The following is a 6447-nucleotide window of genomic DNA, read 5'->3' as shown; positions in this document are numbered from 1 at the left end:
TGGCAACGGGAAGACAGGAGCCCGTTGCCATGGAAACGCACGGGGAAGCGCTCCGGAGGGAAGCCTCCACGCGCAGGCGCCGGCCTGTGTTCGTCCTGCTGCACCCGCGCCGGCTCCGCCCAGGTGCTCCGGGCCGCGGGTGACGGGGCGGGAGCTGCGAGCGGCCGCGCCATCCGGCCCGCGTCCAGTCCAGCCGAGCACCCGGGCAGCTGCCACGAGGACGCACGGACAGACCCTCGCTCTGCGGGGAGCTGCGGAGCCCGACCCCTGGCACTGGGGCCCCTTGCAGAGGGCGAGGCGTGGGGGGCCCAGTCGCGTCCCCGGTCCGGCTCTGACGCCCGCTGCAGGAGCGTTGCCAGTCTCTGCACCAGCCTGTGACGAGGGGGCTCCGGCTCCGGCTCCAGCTCCCTCGGCCTGCAGGGCGCAGCGGGCAAAACAGGCCGGGGCGCAGCCTGTGGATGTGGGGTGTGGGGCAGGGCGCAGGCCTGAGGTGACGGGGGCGCTGGGGGCTTCAGACGGGTGCTGCGGTGAGAGCAGCAGGCAAGGACTGTGGTTTCGTAAGCGGGCAGGGGAGGGGTGCTGCCGTCAGCGTTTCGGGGCAGGCAGCTATGGTGCCTAGTGCTCAGGAGGAAGATTGCGTGCCCCCCAAAGGCAGTGAGGAAGCATCTGGTTGACCTTTTTTATCCTACTCCGGTGCCCCCTTTGTGCCCTCGCCACAGTGGATGAACAGTCCCAGGGCTGGGCGCCTCTCCTTTCGCAGTCCTGCCTGCCCTCCTCTGCTGCTGCCGCCTCCTGCGAGGAGTGGGCTGCTGCAGCAGCCGCCTGCCTCACAGCTGAGGGCATCCCTTCATCCCATAGCAATGTCCCAGCCTGTCCTACCTGTCGCAGTGGCAGGAAAGGTGAAGGACAAGGAATCCGGCTGTAAAGAGGGAGGGGAAGAGCAGCAGACATTTAGTAGCTCCTTCTTAGCACATTCGCTGCCCCCAGTTTAGCCATGTCTCTTAACGACCCAGGGTTATTAACATCACTTGTTACGTGTACAGGACAGCTGGGTTTGTTTTACAGAGCCCTGGAGGCAGGTGTCCTGTTTCTGTACCTTCACGTGGGTAGATGGTGTTGGCTTCCCATGTCCTAGGTATGTGTGCCCAGTTGGGTGTGGTGCCAGGGCACAGTGGAATTCCTCTTGGCAGGATATGCTTTGGCCTCCATTATCACCCAGCAGAGATGTGGGTTGTGACAGTCCTGCCTGGAGCACTGGTCTTTTGGTTTCAGAGTTGCACACTGGTATAAGTTGGTCAGAGAATGGACAGGGCATGGGGGTGTTCAGAGCAAGCATGGTTAGGGCGTTGGTGTGCTGAGGCCACAGCCTGTTATGCTCAGGGGTGTCCCATTGCAATGTTGGGCTCCCTCTGTTTCCACAGACTGTGCTGCGCAGGGCAGGACCGCCTGTCTGGTGCACATAGACCCAGGGCAGTGCTGCAGTGCTGGTAGTGAAGAGGAGTAAGAAGGTGGCTGTCAGCAAGGAGTACGATGCAACACACTCGCTGCCCTTGCACAAATGCTGCACCCTCTGCTTGCCTTGCAGCCTGGACCTTCTAACCATAGTGCAAAGTACCGAGGGCAACGGCAGTATCACCCATGTCGCGTCTGCCCCTCTTGTTCACACCTGAAACATTGCTTGTGCTGCACTCTGTTCCTTCTGGCGGAGGGTTATTTTCCAGATACATGTGCATTACTGCTTCCCTGCTCTCCTTGCAAAGGCATGTTGTGTCGGCAACCCCAAACACTGGCTTTGCCAGTGAGCGTATTGCACTGGGACTCCTGGACCAGTCACTGCACGTTCTCACTCATCTTCCAGCTGTTCTTGGTCCCAGGTGGGCGGCTACCCTTGTGTATAATGCTTTCCACCTGTAATCCTGTGCCTCATCTCTCCAGACCCTTTGCCTTATTTTTTTATGTTTGCCGAATATTATGCTTTCCCCCAAATAAGAGTTGCTTGGGGATTTAATTAATGTGCTATTTACTTCCTCCTTTTAGATCATTAAAGAAGACGGTAAATAGGACTGGATGTAGCACACCCCTCCCTGCAGGCCCATTCCACACCTCCCTCCAGTTTTACACTGCCATTTCTCACCCTCCCTGTGTACCCACACCTGGGTCACTTCCACTCCACAGTCGCTGTTTCTGAGTTGACTTCACCTGGAGAATGTCTGACATGGTGCTGTGTGTCTTACTGTTGTGTATTTAAATGACATCTGCCATTTTTTTCCAACAACCACCGTTTCCCCCAGAGGTCATTGATATCTGCTGCCAATATGTCGTGTTTGAGATGATCCTTTTCCCTTTCATTTTATTTTTATTTTTCATCATAATTGTTATACTTATTTTGCAAAATAAAAACATTTATTAAAAACTTGTCTGGCAACGCTTTTCTTTACAATCCCCACTACTGCTTATTACTCATGTTTCATTATGCTTTACATCAACCAGGTTTTTATTTTCACCTTACTCTTTGTTCCATTATTTACTGGACAGGGATAGTGGGTTTGTTAGTCATTACCAGGACCGGTCTGCTTTCCTTGTTTACACACGTGCTTTCTCTAGGTGCCCAGTACTTCCCATGTCTGCTTCTCACTTCTTCCATGATGGTGTATGTTAACACTTCCTCCAGTTAGAACTCTGCTTACTCAAGGGCTGATCAAATTTGGATCTTCCTCAAATTTCTGTTGATTTTCGGCGGGAACAAAATAAAGCCTTGATTTGTTTGTTTGTTTGTTTATTTTTAGTTAATCAAAGCTGGCTGTCCTGAAATGAGAACTAGGAAATTCCACTGCCTTTCCTATGTTTAAGGAAAGGGGGAAGTAATTCAGAAAACCACAGACCTGTTAGTCTGCCCTCAGTGGTATGCAAATCTTGAGAACAAATTCTGAAGAAGAGAAAAATTAAAGGCCAGCTGATGCCTGGCAGGTGGAATTAAAGCAGCCTTCATTTACCCAAATCTGTTGGATTTGTATGGTATCTTTCCTTGATTTTTCTAAACACGACAAATAAGATAGAGTAGCTGTGTCAGGATTGCAACAATGCATTTGATACAGTGCCACCTGGGAAATTGCTAAATTAAGATGGAAAAATATGGGGATCAATACAGGAATTAGACAGTGGGCAAGGAACTGGCTGAAGCGATGTAACAATGAGTTGTGTCCAAAGGCAAAGTACCAGGCTGGGAGGGAGGTTCTTAGCAGAGTTTCTCCAGGTTTGTTCTTGGAATTGATTGTGTGTAATATTTCGGTGATGTCTTTGAGACCAAAAGGATGTTGCTAATAAGGTTTGCTGGCAACACAGAGTTGGGAGCCGTGGTTGAAGCAGAGCAAGCAGGGTGGGGATATTGCTCAGGAAGAATCAGGTGGTCTTGTGGACTAGCGTAAAAGAAGTGGGATAAAAATCTAATAGGAAACGGTGTGAGGTCCTGCACGCGGGGACTCGGACATCCTTGTTGTCAGGTAGAAACTTATCGAGTGTAAACAAGAGGGGAAGAGAGACTTGGGCGCACTGTTCCACTATAGTCACCCTGAGATCAAATAACTCCATACAACCATTAAAAAAAAATACAGACCACAGTATAGCTCAGGGAAAGAAAATATGAATGCCATTGTGCAAGTTTCTGGTAGGACCCTATGTGGAGCACTGTGAGCCTTCGCTCACTCATGCTCAGGACAGTTTCACTAGAGCTGGGACAGGCATAGAAGAGTGCTGTTAGGATGGTCGGGGAGTTGGAGAAGACACCAGAAAGAGTTGGCTTGTTCAGCCTAGCAAAATGGAGGTGAGGATGGCTCCCTGCAGATACTGTGGGGAGGAACTTAGGGGGTAGTGTTGGCCTGAGAGCAAATGGGGATGAAAGGGGCAGTAAGTTAATTGTAGGCTTGAAACTAGAAGTGTTTTGCTCATTAGAGGAGTGAGGTTCCCAGTAGGAGCAGCAGGGCGAGATCTGAGTAGGTTTATGGAAGGGGCTACACGTAGCGGCTGCCTGTGGTCGGATGGCAGGAAACTGGGCTGGACGACCCAATGGGTCTCTTGCAGGCCTGATGCTTTCTTCTCCCGTGTTGGAGTCCCCAGGCCCTTGCGGTGCTGAGTAAACAGAACTGCTCTGCACCAATTCCAGATTCCCTGCTGCCTCCCGGGTCTGTCACCCGATGAGAGAGGCCTGGAGTGGAACGGCCGCCAGGTGGAGCGAGATACCACGGCAGCTCATTAGCCCTTCGTCCCATGCAGCCACTGCCCTGGGCTCTGACTTTGCAAACATAGTGGGGGGGGAGGGTGCCCCCACATGCCCTGGGGGTGTGATCTGGACCCGCTGGCAAGGCCAGGTCCTTTGTTCACTCACCTGCTCCTCCTTGATGGTCAGCATTGCAAGACCTTCCTTTCTTACTTGTTGCACAGACGGTTTTGTTTTCCTTGTTGGAGATGGCTTAAGAAGCAGCAGGAAGATGGGGAGCGTACAGAGGTAGAGCAGTAAGTTACCAGTGTGGTGTTGGTGGGTGCAGCCGTGTAAGTAGGTAAGAAAGCCCAGGGAGGAGGCCACAGAAACAGAGCATTGCAGCTGGCAGTGACCCCTATATGCATATCGGTGGCCTGATACTTACAGTATAGAATAAGGTTGTAACCTCCTAGTGACTAGCTAATGGGATGAAGTTCAGTGCTGCCAAATGCAAGGTGTTGCACCTCTGGGAGGCTAATCAAAAATGCAGATACAAATTGGGTGACACCTGGATGGATGGCAGCACTACGAGAGAGGTCTGGGAGTCTCCTGTGGAGACTGATCCACGGAGTCTGCAGCGTGATGCAGCCACACAAAAGGTGAGTGCAGTTTTGGGCTGCATCAGTAGAAGCATCAGGTGCAAGACATGGGATGGGAGCATGCCTCTCTGCTTGGCACTGGTCAGGCCTCATCTAAATTACTGTGTTGTTTTCAGCTCCACGTTTTAAAAAAGGTTGCAGAGAACTTTGAGAGGATCCAGAGATGGGTACCGTCTTCAGAGGTGCTGGGGATTGTGCAGCTGGCTGTGCCAGTGCTCATGCTGGGACTGAAACTCAGAGGTTCCTGGCTAGAGGCTCTTGCCCCTGGCTCAGGGTCAGACCGATTGTTGCATTTGGGGTTGGGAAATAGTTTTACCTCTGGTCAGATTGGTACGGGAGTGGGGGGGTTGGTGTCTTCTGCAGGGGGGGCACAGCATCTGCCTGGGATCTCTCCAGCATATATTAACAACCTTTGTAGCAGCAGGACGTTGGTTGCCCTGATCCCCCTGCTTTCCCTGCGACGGTCAGGTGTGGTGCCTAGTGCCACATCAGGGTTGACTGTAGTTTTTCTGAGAGGCTGCACAGTGGATTTGTCTGGGATGGTTTGGGCAAAGGCTGGACTAGATGCGACCTCTGGAGGCCCCTTCCAGCCCCACAAGAGCACGTATTTGCAGCTGGTTTCTGAAATGTGCCAGGGAAAGGTATGCTGGGCAGATGGGCCTGGTCTTTCTCCTGTGGAAATCCCTCTGGCTTTTGCTAAACAAAATGAAGTAGGGAGTCCCTGGCTCATGGTTAGGAAACCCAGTGGATTCAACCACCTCTTGTAACCATCTCAAGGGCCAAGAACCAGGTGACCACGTCAGTCCCTGTCCAGCCCTTCTCCCCCCACGGTTCTGGTTAAGGATCGTGGCACTTGGAGTGATTTCTCTGCCAGATGGGGGGAGGGGGGGTGACAGGGAGCCTGCGCTGGGCATGCTGGCTCACCGGGGCCAGGAGATGAGCCCGTTCTGCGCCGGCAGGCTGAGGAGCGCGGGGGCAGGCCAGCAGCAGGGCTGGGTGAGTGGCTGGTGCGGAGGCTCATTCCCCTCCAAGGCCCGGCTGCTCTGGCCCCGGTCGCAAAGGGGCAAGTGCGCTGCGGCGGCTGTTGCGGTCACGCACCAGTCGGGCCTTGGCACGGGGTGGGCAAGGGGCGCCGGGTGAGGGATGGCTGCGGGGCCTGGTGTCAGCGTGGTGCTGGCCGTGCAGTGGACCTGGGCGAGGGGCTGGGTGTCTGGCAGCGCTCGCTGTGCAGTGGACACGGGCAGGGGCGCTGGGCAGCTGCAGGGCCTGGCATTAGGGTGGTGCTTGCTGCGCGGTGGATGGGGGTGCGGGCAGCTGCGGGGCCGGGGGTCAGGGCGGTGCTCGCCGCGTGGCGGATGTTGGTCGCAGGGCGCTGAGCAAAGGGCGGCTGAGGGGCCAAGTGTCAGGGCGGTGCTCGCTGTGCGGTGGACCTGGGTGAGGGGCGGCTGCGGGGCCTGGCATCAGGGCAGTGTTTGCCACGCGGTGGACGTGGGCGGGGGCGCTGGGCGACGGGTGTCGGGGCGGTGCCCGCTGTGGGCGTGGGGCCCGGTGTGAGGGCGGTGGTGGACGCGGGGGGGCCGGGGTGCTGCTCGG

This window comes from Gavialis gangeticus, unplaced genomic scaffold (genome assembly GCF_001723915.1).
Source record: "Gavialis gangeticus isolate Ggan-Ray unplaced genomic scaffold, GavGan_comp1, whole genome shotgun sequence".
NCBI classification, from domain to species: Eukaryota; Metazoa; Chordata; order Crocodylia; family Gavialidae; genus Gavialis; species Gavialis gangeticus.
Note: the sequence above shows the minus strand (reverse complement) of the source record.